Source organism: Poecilia reticulata, chromosome 17 (genome assembly GCF_904066995.2).
Source record: "Poecilia reticulata chromosome 17, P_reticulata-male-v2, whole genome shotgun sequence".
Taxonomy (NCBI): Eukaryota; Metazoa; Chordata; class Actinopteri; order Cyprinodontiformes; family Poeciliidae; genus Poecilia; species Poecilia reticulata.
Window position 1 is genome coordinate 23618291 of NC_088846.1, and position 15048 is coordinate 23633338.

A 15048-nucleotide genomic window follows, 5' to 3' on the forward strand; every position below is an offset into this window, starting at 1 on the left:
CTCTATATAGAGCATAACACTATGCATATGCAAGATATTTTATTAGTAATTTCTTTCTGCAGGTCTATTTTGTTATAGGAAAGAATTGCAATATTCAAACCCGCAATTTAGCAAGATATGTAAATCAGAGCTAGACCAGACATATTTTGTCTTTACAGAATTACACTATTAAAAATAGAAACAAGGGCACAATGCAACCTTTTAGTGTACTGTCATCTATAAAACAAAGAGCTACCCGTTTGCTACACTTGCAGTGGAGATGAAGACGGTCCATTCAGGAAAGCAGAGCTGCATCAAATTTTAAGGTGGAACTGCAGAAAAAAACAAAAGCAAAATTTAATTGTTAATGCATGCCACCATGAGAAAAGCCTACAGAGTTTTGCTTAAGAAAACTTTTTAAAAAATGTAAATCACACATTTTTGACTGAAGTTACATGAAGTTAAATGTACATTATGCAGCAAAGGAAATTAGAAGATCGGACATATATCCATTATGGAAATGATAGGTTTTGGACGGGCGATGTGCCCTTATTGCATAAGCGATACTGAAGAATGACTGATACCATTAAAGATACAGGGAAGAAGCTTTTTAGTTATCTTGCTTTACTAGCTAAGTCGTTAGGTAGCAGCTAGTTAATAGCACATCAACAACAGCCTAATATCTGTATGATAGAAACACTGAATCGATAGATAAGAACAGTTTCTCCTCACCTGGCTGTCTCCTCCCGCTCAGTAGTTCTTCAGAGAAAGGCAGACGCAGAGGCCTGTCAGTGTCTGTTGTATTTCATTACCTCTCTGCTTAAACCGCGACTCCGAGCTGAAGCAGAAACGATACTTCAACTTGTAGGTTATGCTGCTTGTCATCTGACAAGCAGCAAGTCTACTCCACTTTATTCACCAAAAACGTTTTGGATCCTCTAGCGACGGAGGCGTTAATTCACCAAAAACTGTTCTGTAACCTGGAATGTTCGCTACGTTGAGCTCCGCAGTTAGTCGCCTTACTTCAATGCGCGAGAGGCAACTGCGTCAGGCGTCACGGGCAAAAGGTCAAAGGTAACAAGGTGACCGGCTTATTATGTTATACAAAAAAAGAAAAAAGAAAATATTTTTAGTACATGTGTCAGAAGAGGGCTTAGGAAATAATACAAAAAAAAATTGACCAAAAGGGCACTTTGGGGCAAGGAGCAAAATGGGCAGGTGCTCAAGCCCCCCCCAGCTACCCCCTCTGCACGTGCCTGTTGATTTTGATTTGATGGCAGACTGTTTTGAGTGGCAACATTGGGATCAGATAAAATAGAGCTTTAGAAGTTTGAACAACTGAGGGAGCTGATTTTGTATTTTGACCCTCCTGATCCAGGTCAACGTTTTTCACTTCTGCCATAATGGCCAACAGTTTATACGTTTATTTATTCGCAAATTGCAGATTGTTTATTTATAGAGAGCTCTCTTTGTTTTAAGCAGTCTTCGGTCTGCTACCAATGCATTGGATTTAAGTTTGGACCTTTGTGTGCGCACATATTAATAATGGCCATTCATAGATATCAGCGCTAACTCGCATACCCCAATGATGCCTTGGCAGGCATCGATGATCTGCGTTCCGATGTCCGCTGCTACGAATCTCAGTAGTTCCAATAGCTCGATCCATGCAGCTCTGTTCCCAAGCGTACGGTGTCGATCGCTCCTGTGCGCCCCGGTTCTGGTTCCGACGTTAGGTGTCCCGATCGCTCCTTTGCGGGTCTGATTCCGACGTCAGGTGTCCGGTTTGTCCCTATGCGATCCTGGTGCGGAGTTATTTTGTCCGGCGGCTCCAATAGCCTGGTTCTGTGCCGTTATTTTACGGCTACGTGGGATCCCAATGCAGAAGGATCGGTGGATCTTCCGAACGAGGCAGTTTTCTACCTGAATGTCGCGGCTAAAATCCTATATTTTAGGCTACTGGTGGTTGTTTTTGAAAGGCATTGGTTTTACGTGCGCTCAATTAAGATTCATGATGCCGATCTTCCGTTTGACATAAAATAAAGTCATTTATTGTCAAAACAATGTTCATTGTCCTACCGTTTCCATTTAGATTCAGATAAATTCGACATTCATCCAAACCAAGCACATTAGAAAACTGTTTGCCTCTACCTATTAACAACACCTGAACAGAATCATGGTTGACCTTAAATTACCCATCCCCAATCATACACTCAGAACTCAAAATTAAATACGCCCCCTGGTGGCGATAAACCATAGAAAGGATAAATGGCTTTTACAACATAGATCCTCTCAGATAGCACAGTAAATTGGTGAACAAACTGTCAAACTTATACTAGTGCCAAATTTCACATTAGAGACTACAAACTAAGCCTGGTATCAAAAAATGTATGAAAGATGTCAGGAACAGAGACCAACGGTTCTACTGAGACCTGAACTCAGATTGCTGGATTCAAGTCCAGAGTGCTAACCATTACACCTTAGAACCGCCAGGCAGCAATTGAAGTAAGAGTCTTGATTTCAAAGATGCCTACATTGAAGTCGATAAGCAAATGAAGAGTCATGTAAGGTGAAGGCTCTTGTTGTCTCACTACACCCTAAGAAGTGCATAACCTACAAAATCTGTTTTTGTCTGGTTTCGAAGCAGAGACCTTCAGCGTATGAAGCATACGTGATAACCACTACACTGCAGAAAATCATGGTCTGACCAATGTTCCTGGTAGATGATGTAAATTTTGTTACTAATGTCAATGTCATGGAACAATGTCAAATACTTATACCATAGATCCTCTCAGAGAGCACGGTAACTTGGTGAACAAACAGTCAAACTTATACTAGTGCCTAATTTCCCATTACTGTCTAAAAACTAAGCTTGTGATCAAAAAATGTATTAAAGATGTCAGAAGCAGAGATCAAAGGTTCTACTGAGACTTGAACTCAGATTGCTGGATACTAAATCCAAACCGCTAACCATTACACCAAAGAACTGCCAAGTGGCAGTTGAAGTTAAGAAGTCTCGATTTCAAAGATGCCTACATTGAAGTCGATTGGCAAATGAACGGTCAAGGTTCTTGTTCTCTCACAACACCCTAAGAGATGCATAACCTACAAAATCTGTTTCTGTCTGGTTTCGACCCAGAGACCTTTTGCGTGTAAAGCAAACGTGATACCCACTACACTACAGAAACTCATGGTCTTTGCACAATACCTGGTTGATGATACAAATTTTGTTAGAGACCAATGTCAACCAATGTCATGGAACAATGTCAAATACTCATACCACAGATCCTCTCAGAGCACGGTAACTTGGTGAACAAATTGTCAAACTTATATTAGTGCCTAATTTCCCATTACAGTCTAAAAACTAAACTAGTGATCAAAAAATGTATTAAACATATCAGGAGCAGAGATCAAAGTTTCTACTGAGACTTGAACTCAGATCGCTGGATTCAGAGTCCAGAGTGCTAACCATTACACCATAGAACCACCTAGAGACAATAAATGTAAAGAAGTCTCTATTTCAAAGATGCCTACATTGAAGTCGATTGGCAAATGAACCGTCATGAAATGTGAAGGGTCTTGTTGTCTCACTACACCCTAAGAGATGCATAACCTACAAAATCTGTTTCTGTCTGGTTTCGACCCAGAGACCTTTTGCGTGTAAAGCAAACGTGATAACCACTACACTACAGAAACTCATTGTCTGTCCAATGTTCCTGGTAGATGATGCAAATTGTTACTAATGTCAACAATTGTCACGGAACAATGTCAAATATTCATACTACAGATCCTCTCAGAGCACGGTAACTTGATGAACAAATTGTCAAACTTATACTAGTGCCTAATTTCCCATTACAATCTAAAAACTAAGCTTGAGATCGAATAATGTATTAAAGATGTCAAGAACAGAGATCAAGGGTTCTACTGAGACTTGAACTCAGATCGCTGGATTCAGAGTCCAGAGTGCTAACCATTACACCATAGAACCACCTAGAGACAATAAATGTAAAGAAGTCTCTATTTCAAAGATGCCTACATTGAAGTCGATTGGCAAATGAACCGTCATGAAATGTGAAGGGTCTTGTTGTCTCACTACACCCTAAGAGATGCATAACCTACAAAATCTGTTTCTGTCTGGTTTCGACCCAGAGACCTTTTGCGTGTAAAGCAAACGTGATAACCACTACACTACAGAAACTCATTGTCTGTCCAATGTTCCTGGTAGATGATGCAAATTGTTACTAATGTCAACAATTGTCACGGAACAATGTCAAATATTCATACTACAGATCCTCTCAGAGCACGGTAACTTGATGAACAAATTGTCAAACTTATACTAGTGCCTAATTTCCCATTACAATCTAAAAACTAAGCTTGAGATCGAATAATGTATTAAAGATGTCAAGAACAGAGATCAAGGGTTCTACTGAGACTTGAACTCAGATCGCTGGATTCAGAGTCCAGAGTGCTAACCATTACACCATAGAACCACGAAGAGACAATAAAAGTAAAGAAGTCTCTATTTCAAAGATGCCTACATTGAAGTCGATTGGCAAATGAACCGTCATGAAATGTGAAGGTTCTTGTTTTCTCACTACACCCTAAGAGATGCATAACCTACAAAATCTGTTTCTGTCTGGTTTCGATCCAGAGACCTTTTGCGTGTAAAGCAAACGCGATAACCACTACACTACAGAAACTCATGGTCTTTCCACAATACCTGGCAGATGATACAAATTTTGTTAGAGACTAAAGTGAACGATTGTCATGGAACAATGTCAAATATTTATACCACAGATCCTCTCAGAGAGCACGGTAACTTGGTGAACAAATTGGCAAACTTATACTAATGCCTAATTTCACATTACAATCTAAAAACTAAGCTTGAGATCGAATAATGTATTAAAGATGTCAAGAACATAGACCAAGGGTTCTACTGAGACTTGAACTCAGATTGCTGGATTCAAAGTCCAGAGTGCTAACCATAACACCATAGAACCACCTAGAGACAATAAACGTAAAGAAGTCTCGATTTCAAAGATGCCTACATTGAAGTCGATTGGCAAATGAACCGTCATGAAATGTGAAGGTTCTTGTTGTCTCACTACACCCTAAGAGATGCATAACCTACAAAATCTGTTTCTGTCTGGTTTCGAACCAGAGACCTTTTGCGTGTGAAGCAAACGTGTTTAACACTACACTACAGAAACTCATGGTCTTTGCACAATACCTGGTAGATGATCCAAATTTTGTTAGAGACTAATGTCAACAATTGTCATGGAACAATGTCAAATACTCATACCACAGATCCTCTCAGAGCACGGTAACTTGATGAACAAATTGTCAAACATATACTAGTGCCTAATTTCCCATTACAGTCTAAAAACTAAACTTGTGATCAAAAAATGTATTAAACATGTCAGGAGCAGAGATCAAAGGTTTTACTGAGACTTGAACTCAAATCGCTAGATTCAAAGTCCAGAGTGCTAACCATTACACCATAGAACCACCAAGAGACAACTAAAGTAAAGAAGTCTCGATTTCAAAGATGCCAACATTGAAGTCGATTGGCAAATTAACCATCATGAAAGGCGACGGCTTTTGTTGTCTCACTACACCCTAAGAGATGCATAACCTACAAAATCTGTTTCTGTCTGGTTTCGAACCAGAGACCTTTTGCGTGTGAAGTAAACGTGATAACCACTACACTACAGAAACTCATGAGCTTTGCACTGTTACTGGTACATGATCCAAATTTTGTTAGAGACTAATCTCAACGATTTTCATGGAACAATGTCAAATACTTATACCACGGATCCTCTAACAGAGCACGGTAACTTGGTGAACAAATTGTCCAACTTATTCTAGTGCCTAATTTCCCATACAGTCTAAAAACTAAGCTTGTGATCAAAAAATGTATTAAAGATGTCAAGAACAGAGTTCAACGGTTCTACTGAGACTTGAACTCAAATCGCTAGATTCAAAGTCCAGAGTGCTAACCATTACACCATAGAACCACCAAGAGACAGCTAAAGTAAAGAAGTCTCGATTTCAAAGATGCGTACATTTAAGTCGATTTGCAAATGAACTGTCATGAAAGGCGAAGGTTCTTGTTTTCTCACTACACCCTAAGAGATGCATAACCTACAAAATCTGTTTCTGTCTGGTTTCGATCCAGAGACCTTTTGCGTGTGAAGCAAACGTGATAACCACTACACTACAGAAACTCATGAGCTTTGCACTGTTACTGGTACATGATCCAAATTTTGTTAGAGACTAATCTCAACGATTTTCATGGAACAATGTCAAATACTTATACCACGGATCCTCTAACAGAGCACGGTAACTTGGTGAACAAATTGTCCAACTTATTCTAGTGCCTAATTTCCCATACAGTCTAAAAACTAAGCTTGTGATCAAAAAATGTATTAAAGATGTCAAGAACAGAGTTCAATGGTTCTACTGAGACTTGAACTCAGATCGCTGGATTCAAAGTCCAGAGTGCTAACCATTACACCATAGAACCGCTAAGTGGCATTTCAAGTAAAGGAGTCTCGATTTCAAAGATGCGTACATTGAAGTCGATTTGCAAATGAACTGTCATGAAAGGCGAAGGTTCTTGTTGTCTCACTACACCCTAATAGACGCATAACCTTCTAAATCTATTTCTGTCTGGTTTCGAACCAGAGCCCTTTTGGGTGTGAAGCAAACGTGATAACCACTACACTACAGAAACTCATGATCTTTGCACAATACCTGGCAGATGATACAAATTTTGTTAGAGACTAAAGTGAACGATTGTCATGGAACAATGTCAAATACTTATACCACAGATCCTCTAACAGAGCACGGTAACTTGGTGAACAAACAGTCAAACTTATACTAGTGCCTAATTTCACATTACAATCTAAAAACTAAGCTCGTGTTCAAAAAATGTATTAAAGATGTCAGGAGCAGAGATCAACGGTTCTGCTGAGACTTAAACTCAGATCGCTGGATTCAAAATACAGATATCTAACCATTACACCATAGAACCTCCAAGCAGAATTTGAAGAAGACTCGATTTCAAAGATGCCTACATTGACATTGATTTGCAAAGGCTCTAGTTGTCTCACTACACCCTAATAGACGCATAACCTTCTAAATCTGTTTCTGTCTGGTTTCGAACCAGAGCCCTTTTGCGTGTGAAGCAAACGTGTTTACCACTACACTACAGAAACTCATGGTCTTTGCACAATACCTGGTAGATGATCCAAATTTTGTTAGAGACTAATGTCAACAATTGTCATGGAACAATGTCAAATACTCATACTACAGATCCTCTCAGAGCACGGTAACTTGATGAACAAATTGTCAAACTTATACTAGTGCCTAATTTCCCATTACAGTCTAAAAACTAAACTTGTGATCAAAAAATGTATTAAACATGTCAGGAGCAGAGATCAAAGGTTTTACTGAGACTTGAACTCAAATCGCTAGATTCAAAGTCCAGAGTGCTAACCATTACACCATAGAACCACCAAGAGACAACTAAAGTAAAGAAGTCTCGATTTCAAAGATGCCTACATTGAAGTCGATTGGCAAATTAACCGTCATGAAAGGCGACGGCTTTTGTTGTCTCAATACACCCTAAGAGATGCATAACCTACAAAATCTGTTTCTGTCTGGTTTCGATCCAGAGACCTTTTGCGTGTAAAGCAAACGTGATAACCACTACACTAGAGAAACTCATGATCTTCGCACAATACCTGGTAGATGATACAAATTTTGTTAGAGACTAAAGTGAACGATTGTCATGGAACAATGTCAAATACTCATACCACAGATCCTCTCAGAGCACAGTAACTTGGTGAACAAATTGTCAAACTTATACTAGTGCCTAATTTCCCATTACAGTCTAAAAACTAAACTAGTGATCAAAAAATGTATTAAACATGTCAAGAACAGAGACCAAGGGTTCTACTGAGACTTGAACTCAGATTGCTGGATTCAAAGTCCAGAGTGCTAACCATTACACCATAGAACCACCTAGAGACAATAAATGTAAAGAAGTCTCGATTTCAAAGATGCCTACATTGAAGTCGATTGGCAAATGAACCGTCATGAAATGTGAAGGTTTCTTGTTTTCTCACTGCACCCTAAGAGATGCATAACCTACAAAATCTGTTTCTGTCTGGTTTCGATCCAGAGACCTTTTGCGTGTAAAGCAAACGTGATAACCACTACACTACAGAAACTAATGGTCTTTCCACAGTACCTGGCAGATGATACAAATTTTGTTAGAGACTAAAGTGAACGATTGTCATGGAACAATGTCAAATACTTATACCACAGATCCTCTAACAGAGCACGGTAACTTGGTGAACAAACAGTCAAACTTATACTAGTGCCTAATTTCACATTACAATCTAAAAACTAAACTTGTGATCAAAAATGTATTAAACATGTCAGGAGCAGAGATCAAAGGTTTTACTGAGACTTGAACTCAAATCGCTAGATTCAAAGTCCAGAGTGCTAACCATTACACCATAGAACCACCAAGAGACAACTAAAGTAAAGAAGTCTCGATTTCAAAGATGCCAACATTGAAGTCGATTGGCAAATTAACCGTCATGAAAGGCGACGGCTTTTGTTGTCTCACTACACCCTAAGAGATGCATAACCTACAAAATCTGTTTCTGTCTGGTTTCGAACCAGAGACCTTTTGCGTGTGAAGCAAACGTGATAACCACTACACTACAGAAACTCATGAGCTTTGCACTGTTACTGGTACATGATCCAAATTTGTTAGAGACTAATCTCAACGATTTTCATGGAACAATGTCAAATACTTATACCACGGATCCTCTAACAGAGCACGGTAACTTGGTGAACAAATTGTCCAACTTATTCTAGTGCCTAATTTCCCATACAGTCTAAAAACTAAGCTTGTGATCAAAAAATGTATTAAAGATGTCAAGAACAGAGTTCAACAGTTCTACTGAGACTTGAACTCAGATCGCTGGATTCAAAGTCCAGAGTGCTAACCATTACACCATAGAACCGCTAAGTGGCATTTCAAGTAAAGGAGTCTCGATTTCAAAGATGCGTACATTGAAGTCGATTTGCAAATGAACTGTCATGAAAGGCGAAGGTTCTTGTTTTCTCACTACACCCTAAGAGATGCATAACCTACAAAATCTGTTTCTGTCTGGTTTCGATCCAGAGACCTTTTGCGTGTAAAGCAAACGTGATAACCACTACACTACAGAAACTCATGAGCTTTGCACTGTTACTGGTACATGATCCAAATTTTGTTAGAGACTAATCTCAACGATTTTCATGGAACAATGTCAAATACTTATACCACGGATCCTCTAACAGAGCACGGTAACTTGGTGAACAAATTGTCCAACTTATTCAAGTGCCTAATTTCCCATACAGTCTAAAAACTAAGCTTGTGATCAAAAAATGTATTAAACATGTCAGGAGCAGAGATCAAAGGTTTTACTGAGACTTGAACTCAAATCGCTAGATTCAAAGTCCAGAGTGCTAACCATTACACCATAGAACCACCAAGAGACAACTAAAGTAAAGAAGTCTCGATTTCAAAGATGCCTACATTGAAGTCGATTGGCAAATGAACCGTCATGAAATGTGAAGGTTCTTGTTTTCTCACTACACCCTAAGAGATGCATAACCTACAAAATCTGTTTCTGTCTGGTTTCGATCCAGAGACCTTTTGCGTGTAAAGCAAACGTGATAACCACTACACTACAGAAACTCATGATCTTTGCACAATACCTGGCAGATGATACAAATTTTGTTAGAGACTGAAGTGAACGATGGTCATGGAACAATGTCAAATACTTATACTACAGATCCTCTAACAGAGCACGGTAACTTGGTGAACAAATTGTCAAACTTATACTAGTGCCTAATTTCCCATTACAGTCTAAAAACTAAACTTGTGATCAAAAATGCATTAAACATGTCAGGAGCAGAGATCAAAGTTTCTACTGAGACTTGAACTCAGATCGCTGGATTCAAAGTCCAGAGTGCTAACCATTACACCATAGAACCGCTAAGTGGCATTTCAAGTAAAGGAGTCTCGATTTCAAAGATGCGTACATTGAAGTCGATTTGCAAATGAACTGTCATGAAAGGCGAAGGTTCTTGTTGTCTCACTACACCCTAATAGACGCATAACCTTCTAAATCTGTTTCTGTCTGGTTTCGAACCAGAGCCCTTTTGCGTGTTAAGCAAACGTGATAACCACTACACTACAGAAACTCATGATCTTTGCACAATACCTGGCAGATGATACAAATTTTGTTAGAGACTAAAGTGAACGATTGTCATGGAACAATGTCAAATACTTATACCACAGATCCTCTCAGAGAGCACGGTAACTTGGTGAACAAATTGGCAAACTTGTACTAATGCCTAATTTCACATTACAATCTAAAAACAAAGCTTGAGATCGAATAATGTATTAAAGATGTCAAGAACAGAGACCAAGGGTTCTACTGAGACTTGAACTCAGATTGCTGGATTCAAAGTCCAGAGTGCTAACCATTACACCATAGAACCACCTAGAGACAATAAATGTAAAGAAGTCTCGATTTCAAAGATGCCTACAATGAAGTCGATTGGCAAATGAACCGTCATGAAATGTGAAGGTTCTTGTTGTCTCACTACACCATAAGAGATGCATAACCTACAAAATCTGTTTCTGTCTGGTTTCGAACCAGAGACCTTTTGCGTGTAAAGCAAACGTGATAACCACTACACTACAGAAACTCATGATCTTTGCACAATACCTGGCAGATGATACAAATTTTGTTAGAGACTGAAGTGAACGATTGTCATGGAACAATGTCAAATACTTATACTACAGATCCTCTAACAGAGCACGGTAACTTGGTGAACAAATTGTCAAACTTATACTAGTGCCTAATTTCCCATTACAGTCTAAAAACTAAACTTGTGATCAAAAAATGCATTAAACATGTCAGGAGCAGAGATCAAAGTTTCTACTGAGACTTGAACTCAGATCGCTGGATTCAAAGTCCAGAGTGCTAACCATTACACCATAGAACCGCTAAGTGGCATTTCAAGTAAAGGAGTCTCGATTTCAAAGATGCGTACATTGAAGTCGATTTGCAAATGAACTGTCATGAAAGGCGAAGGTTCTTGTTGTCTCACTACACCCTAATAGACGCATAACCTTCTAAATCTGTTTCTGTCTGGTTTCGAACCAGAGCCCTTTTGCGTGTTAAGCAAACGTGATAACCACTACACTACAGAAACTCATGATCTTTGCACAATACCTGGCAGATGATACAAATTTTGTTAGAGACTAAAGTGAACGATTGTCATGGAACAATGTCAAATACTTATACCACAGATCCTCTCAGACAGCACGGTAACTTGGTGAACAAATTGGCAAACTTATACTAGTGCCTAATTTCCCATTACAGTCTAAAAACTAAACTTGTGATCAAAAAATGTATTAAACATGTCAGGAGCAGAGATCAAAGGTTTTACTGAAACTTGAACTCAAATCGCTAGATTCAAAGTCCAGAGTGCTAACCATTACACCATAGAACCACCAAGAGACAACTAAAGTAAAGAAGTCTCGATTTCAAAGATGCCAACATTGAAGTCGATTGGCAAATTAACCGTCATGAAAGGCGACGGCTTTTGTTGTCTCACTACACCCTAAGAGATGCATAACCTACAAAATCTGTTTCTGTCTGGTTTCGAACCAGAGACCTTTTGCGTGTGAAGCAAACGTGATAACCACTACACTACAGAAACTCATGAGCTTTGCACTGTTACTGGTACATGATCCAAATTTTGTTAGAGACTAATCTCAACGATTTTCATGGAACAATGTCAAATACTTATACCACGGATCCTCTAACAGAGCACGGTAACTTGGTGAACAAATTGTCCAACTTATTCTAGTGCCTAATTTCCCATACAGTCTAAAAACTAAGCTTGTGATCAAAAAATGTATTAAAGATGTCAAGAACAGAGTTCAACAGTTCTACTGAGACTTGAACTCAGATCGCTGGATTCAAAGTCCAGAGTGCTAACCATTACACCATAGAACCGCTAAGTGGCATTTCAAGTAAAGGAGTCTCGATTTCAAAGATGCCTACATTGAAGTCGATTTGCAAATGAACTGTCATGAAAGGCGAAGGTTCTTGTTTTCTCACTACACCCTAAGAGATGCATAACCTACAAAATCTGTTTCTGTCTGGTTTCGATCCAGAGACCTTTTGCGTGTAAAGCAAACGTGATAACCACTACACTACAGAAACTCATGAGCTTTGCACTGTTACTGGTACATGATCCAAATTTTGTTAGAGACTAATGTCAACAATTGTCATGGAACAATGTCAAATACTCATACTACAGATCCTCTCAGAGCACGGTAACTTGATGAACAAATTGTCAAACTTATACTAGTGCCTAATTTCCCATTACAGTCTAAAAACTAAACTTGTGATCAAAAAATGTATTAAACATGTCAGGAGCAGAGATCAAAGGTTTTACTGAGACTTGAACTCAAATCGCTAGATTCAAAGTCCAGAGTGCTAATCATTACACCATAGAACCACCAAGAGACAACTAAAGTAAAGAAGTCTCGATTTCAAAGATGCCTACATTGAAGTCGATTGGCAAATTAACCGTCATGAAAGGCGACGGCTTTTGTTGTCTCAATACACCCTAAGAGATGCATAACCTACAAAATCTGTTTCTGTCTGGTTTCGATCCAGAGACCTTTTGCGTGTAAAGCAAACGTGATAACCACTACACTAGAGAAACTCATGATCTTCGCACAATACCTGGTAGATGATACAAATTTTGTTAGAGACTAAAGTGAACGATTGTCATGGAACAATGTCAAATACTCATACCACAGATCCTCTCAGAGCACAGTAACTTGGTGAACAAATTGTCAAACTTATACTAGTGCCTAATTTCCCATTACAGTCTAAAAACTAAACTAGTGATCAAAAAATGTATTAAACATGTCAAGAACAGAGACCAAGGGTTCTACTGAGACTTGAACTCAGATTGCTGGATTCAAAGTCCAGAGTGCTAACCATTACACCATAGAACCACCTAGAGACAATAAATGTAAAGAAGTCTCGATTTCAAAGATGCCTACATTGAAGTCGATTGGCAAATGAACCGTCATGAAATGTGAAGGTTTCTTGTTTTCTCACTGCACCCTAAGAGATGCATAACCTACAAAATCTGTTTCTGTCTGGTTTCGATCCAGAGACCTTTTGCGTGTAAAGCAAACGTGATAACCACTACACTACAGAAACTAATGGTCTTTCCACAGTACCTGGCAGATGATACAAATTTTGTTAGAGACTAAAGTGAACGATTGTCATGGAACAATGTCAAATACTTATACCACAGATCCTCTAACAGAGCACGGTAACTTGGTGAACAAACAGTCAAACTTATACTAGTGCCTAATTTCACATTACAATCTAAAAACTAAACTTGTGATCAAAAAATGTATTAAACATGTCAGGAGCAGAGATCAAAGGTTTTACTGAGACTTGAACTCAAATCGCTAGATTCAAAGTCCAGAGTGCTAACCATTACACCATAGAACCACCAAGAGACAACTAAAGTAAAGAAGTCTCGATTTCAAAGATGCCAACATTGAAGTCGATTGGCAAATTAACCGTCATGAAAGGCGACGGCTTTTGTTGTCTCACTACACCCTAAGAGATGCATAACCTACAAAATCTGTTTCTGTCTGGTTTCGAACCAGAGACCTTTTGCGTGTGAAGCAAACGTGATAACCACTACACTACAGAAACTCATGAGCTTTGCACTGTTACTGGTACATGATCCAAATTTTGTTAGAGACTAATCTCAACGATTTTCATGGAACAATGTCAAATACTTATACCACGGATCCTCTAACAGAGCACGGTAACTTGGTGAACAAATTGTCCAACTTATTCTAGTGCCTAATTTCCCATACAGTCTAAAAACTAAGCTTGTGATCAAAAAATGTATTAAAGATGTCAAGAACAGAGTTCAACAGTTCTACTGAGACTTGAACTCAGATCGCTGGATTCAAAGTCCAGAGTGCTAACCATTACACCATAGAACCGCTAAGTGGCATTTCAAGTAAAGGAGTCTCGATTTCAAAGATGCGTACATTGAAGTCGATTTGCAAATGAACTGTCATGAAAGGCGAAGGTTCTTGTTTTCTCACTACACCCTAAGAGATGCATAACCTACAAAATCTGTTTCTGTCTGGTTTCGATCCAGAGACCTTTTGCGTGTAAAGCAAACGTGATAACCACTACACTACAGAAACTCATGAGCTTTGCACTGTTACTGGTACATGATCCAAATTTTGTTAGAGACTAATCTCAACGATTTTCATGGAACAATGTCAAATACTTATACCACGGATCCTCTAACAGAGAACGGTAACTTGGTGAACAAATTGTCCAACTTATTCAAGTGCCTAATTTCCCATACAGTCTAAAAACTAAGCTTGTGATCAAAAAATGTATTAAACATGTCAGGAGCAGAGATCAAAGGTTTTACTGAGACTTGAACTCAAATCGCTAGATTCAAAGTCCAGAGTGCTAACCATTACACCATAGAACCACCAAGAGACAACTAAAGTAAAGAAGTCTCGATTTCAAAGATGCCAACATTGAAGTCGATTGGCAAATTAACCGTCATGAAAGGCGAAGGTTCTTGTTTTCTCACTACACCCTAAGAGATGCATAACCTACAAAATCTGTTTCTGTCTGGTTTCGAACCAGAGACCTTTTGCATGTAAAGCAAACGTGATAACCACTACACTACAGAAACTCATGATCTTTGCACAATACCTGGCAGATGATACAAATTTTGTTAGAGACTGAAGTGAACGATGGTCATGGAACAATGTCAAATACTTATACTACAGATCCTCTAACAGAGCACGGTAACTTGGTGAACAAATTGTCAAACTTATACTAGTGCCTAATTTCCCATTACAGTCTAAAAACTAAACTTGTGATCAAAAAATGCATTAAACATGTCAGG

General features: G+C 38.8%; 37 non-coding genes across 37 annotated transcripts; all 37 read right to left on the reverse strand.

The window, feature by feature from the left end:
- Window positions 1-3091: 3091 nt before the first annotated feature.
- Window positions 3092-3164, reverse strand: trnav-uac (transfer RNA valine (anticodon UAC)). The gene has a single exon. It is a non-coding gene; the product is annotated as a tRNA-Val (tRNA).
- A 226-nt stretch (window positions 3165-3390) lies between these two features.
- trnaq-cug (transfer RNA glutamine (anticodon CUG)) lies at window positions 3391-3462 on the reverse strand. The gene has a single exon. It is a non-coding gene; the product is annotated as a tRNA-Gln (tRNA).
- Window positions 3463-3599: 137 nt separating this feature from the next.
- Window positions 3600-3672, reverse strand: trnav-uac (transfer RNA valine (anticodon UAC)). Its single transcript has one exon. It is a non-coding gene; the product is annotated as a tRNA-Val (tRNA).
- A 220-nt stretch (window positions 3673-3892) lies between these two features.
- On the reverse strand, window positions 3893-3964 carry trnaq-cug (transfer RNA glutamine (anticodon CUG)). The gene has a single exon. It is a non-coding gene; the product is annotated as a tRNA-Gln (tRNA).
- Window positions 3965-4101: 137 nt separating this feature from the next.
- On the reverse strand, window positions 4102-4174 carry trnav-uac (transfer RNA valine (anticodon UAC)). Its single transcript has one exon. It is a non-coding gene; the product is annotated as a tRNA-Val (tRNA).
- A 220-nt stretch (window positions 4175-4394) lies between these two features.
- Window positions 4395-4466, reverse strand: trnaq-cug (transfer RNA glutamine (anticodon CUG)). The gene has a single exon. It is a non-coding gene; the product is annotated as a tRNA-Gln (tRNA).
- A 137-nt stretch (window positions 4467-4603) lies between these two features.
- trnav-uac (transfer RNA valine (anticodon UAC)) lies at window positions 4604-4676 on the reverse strand. The gene has a single exon. It is a non-coding gene; the product is annotated as a tRNA-Val (tRNA).
- A 437-nt stretch (window positions 4677-5113) lies between these two features.
- Window positions 5114-5186, reverse strand: trnav-cac (transfer RNA valine (anticodon CAC)). Its single transcript has one exon. It is a non-coding gene; the product is annotated as a tRNA-Val (tRNA).
- A 435-nt stretch (window positions 5187-5621) lies between these two features.
- trnav-cac (transfer RNA valine (anticodon CAC)) lies at window positions 5622-5694 on the reverse strand. The gene has a single exon. It is a non-coding gene; the product is annotated as a tRNA-Val (tRNA).
- Window positions 5695-5921: 227 nt separating this feature from the next.
- trnaq-uug (transfer RNA glutamine (anticodon UUG)) lies at window positions 5922-5993 on the reverse strand. Its single transcript has one exon. It is a non-coding gene; the product is annotated as a tRNA-Gln (tRNA).
- Window positions 5994-6130: 137 nt separating this feature from the next.
- On the reverse strand, window positions 6131-6203 carry trnav-cac (transfer RNA valine (anticodon CAC)). The gene has a single exon. It is a non-coding gene; the product is annotated as a tRNA-Val (tRNA).
- Window positions 6204-6430: 227 nt separating this feature from the next.
- trnaq-uug (transfer RNA glutamine (anticodon UUG)) lies at window positions 6431-6502 on the reverse strand. Its single transcript has one exon. It is a non-coding gene; the product is annotated as a tRNA-Gln (tRNA).
- Window positions 6503-6639: 137 nt separating this feature from the next.
- trnav-cac (transfer RNA valine (anticodon CAC)) lies at window positions 6640-6712 on the reverse strand. Its single transcript has one exon. It is a non-coding gene; the product is annotated as a tRNA-Val (tRNA).
- Window positions 6713-7123: 411 nt separating this feature from the next.
- On the reverse strand, window positions 7124-7196 carry trnav-cac (transfer RNA valine (anticodon CAC)). The gene has a single exon. It is a non-coding gene; the product is annotated as a tRNA-Val (tRNA).
- Window positions 7197-7631: 435 nt separating this feature from the next.
- trnav-uac (transfer RNA valine (anticodon UAC)) lies at window positions 7632-7704 on the reverse strand. Its single transcript has one exon. It is a non-coding gene; the product is annotated as a tRNA-Val (tRNA).
- A 226-nt stretch (window positions 7705-7930) lies between these two features.
- On the reverse strand, window positions 7931-8002 carry trnaq-uug (transfer RNA glutamine (anticodon UUG)). The gene has a single exon. It is a non-coding gene; the product is annotated as a tRNA-Gln (tRNA).
- A 138-nt stretch (window positions 8003-8140) lies between these two features.
- trnav-uac (transfer RNA valine (anticodon UAC)) lies at window positions 8141-8213 on the reverse strand. The gene has a single exon. It is a non-coding gene; the product is annotated as a tRNA-Val (tRNA).
- Window positions 8214-8649: 436 nt separating this feature from the next.
- On the reverse strand, window positions 8650-8722 carry trnav-cac (transfer RNA valine (anticodon CAC)). The gene has a single exon. It is a non-coding gene; the product is annotated as a tRNA-Val (tRNA).
- A 226-nt stretch (window positions 8723-8948) lies between these two features.
- On the reverse strand, window positions 8949-9020 carry trnaq-uug (transfer RNA glutamine (anticodon UUG)). The gene has a single exon. It is a non-coding gene; the product is annotated as a tRNA-Gln (tRNA).
- Window positions 9021-9157: 137 nt separating this feature from the next.
- On the reverse strand, window positions 9158-9230 carry trnav-uac (transfer RNA valine (anticodon UAC)). Its single transcript has one exon. It is a non-coding gene; the product is annotated as a tRNA-Val (tRNA).
- Window positions 9231-9666: 436 nt separating this feature from the next.
- On the reverse strand, window positions 9667-9739 carry trnav-uac (transfer RNA valine (anticodon UAC)). Its single transcript has one exon. It is a non-coding gene; the product is annotated as a tRNA-Val (tRNA).
- Window positions 9740-9966: 227 nt separating this feature from the next.
- trnaq-uug (transfer RNA glutamine (anticodon UUG)) lies at window positions 9967-10038 on the reverse strand. Its single transcript has one exon. It is a non-coding gene; the product is annotated as a tRNA-Gln (tRNA).
- A 137-nt stretch (window positions 10039-10175) lies between these two features.
- trnav-aac (transfer RNA valine (anticodon AAC)) lies at window positions 10176-10248 on the reverse strand. The gene has a single exon. It is a non-coding gene; the product is annotated as a tRNA-Val (tRNA).
- Window positions 10249-10476: 228 nt separating this feature from the next.
- Window positions 10477-10548, reverse strand: trnaq-uug (transfer RNA glutamine (anticodon UUG)). The gene has a single exon. It is a non-coding gene; the product is annotated as a tRNA-Gln (tRNA).
- A 137-nt stretch (window positions 10549-10685) lies between these two features.
- Window positions 10686-10758, reverse strand: trnav-uac (transfer RNA valine (anticodon UAC)). Its single transcript has one exon. It is a non-coding gene; the product is annotated as a tRNA-Val (tRNA).
- A 228-nt stretch (window positions 10759-10986) lies between these two features.
- trnaq-uug (transfer RNA glutamine (anticodon UUG)) lies at window positions 10987-11058 on the reverse strand. The gene has a single exon. It is a non-coding gene; the product is annotated as a tRNA-Gln (tRNA).
- Window positions 11059-11195: 137 nt separating this feature from the next.
- On the reverse strand, window positions 11196-11268 carry trnav-aac (transfer RNA valine (anticodon AAC)). The gene has a single exon. It is a non-coding gene; the product is annotated as a tRNA-Val (tRNA).
- Window positions 11269-11705: 437 nt separating this feature from the next.
- Window positions 11706-11778, reverse strand: trnav-cac (transfer RNA valine (anticodon CAC)). Its single transcript has one exon. It is a non-coding gene; the product is annotated as a tRNA-Val (tRNA).
- Window positions 11779-12005: 227 nt separating this feature from the next.
- Window positions 12006-12077, reverse strand: trnaq-uug (transfer RNA glutamine (anticodon UUG)). The gene has a single exon. It is a non-coding gene; the product is annotated as a tRNA-Gln (tRNA).
- A 137-nt stretch (window positions 12078-12214) lies between these two features.
- trnav-uac (transfer RNA valine (anticodon UAC)) lies at window positions 12215-12287 on the reverse strand. Its single transcript has one exon. It is a non-coding gene; the product is annotated as a tRNA-Val (tRNA).
- A 435-nt stretch (window positions 12288-12722) lies between these two features.
- Window positions 12723-12795, reverse strand: trnav-uac (transfer RNA valine (anticodon UAC)). Its single transcript has one exon. It is a non-coding gene; the product is annotated as a tRNA-Val (tRNA).
- A 226-nt stretch (window positions 12796-13021) lies between these two features.
- Window positions 13022-13093, reverse strand: trnaq-uug (transfer RNA glutamine (anticodon UUG)). The gene has a single exon. It is a non-coding gene; the product is annotated as a tRNA-Gln (tRNA).
- Window positions 13094-13231: 138 nt separating this feature from the next.
- On the reverse strand, window positions 13232-13304 carry trnav-uac (transfer RNA valine (anticodon UAC)). Its single transcript has one exon. It is a non-coding gene; the product is annotated as a tRNA-Val (tRNA).
- Window positions 13305-13741: 437 nt separating this feature from the next.
- trnav-cac (transfer RNA valine (anticodon CAC)) lies at window positions 13742-13814 on the reverse strand. The gene has a single exon. It is a non-coding gene; the product is annotated as a tRNA-Val (tRNA).
- Window positions 13815-14041: 227 nt separating this feature from the next.
- trnaq-uug (transfer RNA glutamine (anticodon UUG)) lies at window positions 14042-14113 on the reverse strand. Its single transcript has one exon. It is a non-coding gene; the product is annotated as a tRNA-Gln (tRNA).
- A 137-nt stretch (window positions 14114-14250) lies between these two features.
- Window positions 14251-14323, reverse strand: trnav-uac (transfer RNA valine (anticodon UAC)). Its single transcript has one exon. It is a non-coding gene; the product is annotated as a tRNA-Val (tRNA).
- A 436-nt stretch (window positions 14324-14759) lies between these two features.
- trnav-uac (transfer RNA valine (anticodon UAC)) lies at window positions 14760-14832 on the reverse strand. Its single transcript has one exon. It is a non-coding gene; the product is annotated as a tRNA-Val (tRNA).
- Window positions 14833-15048: the final 216 nt, after the last annotated feature.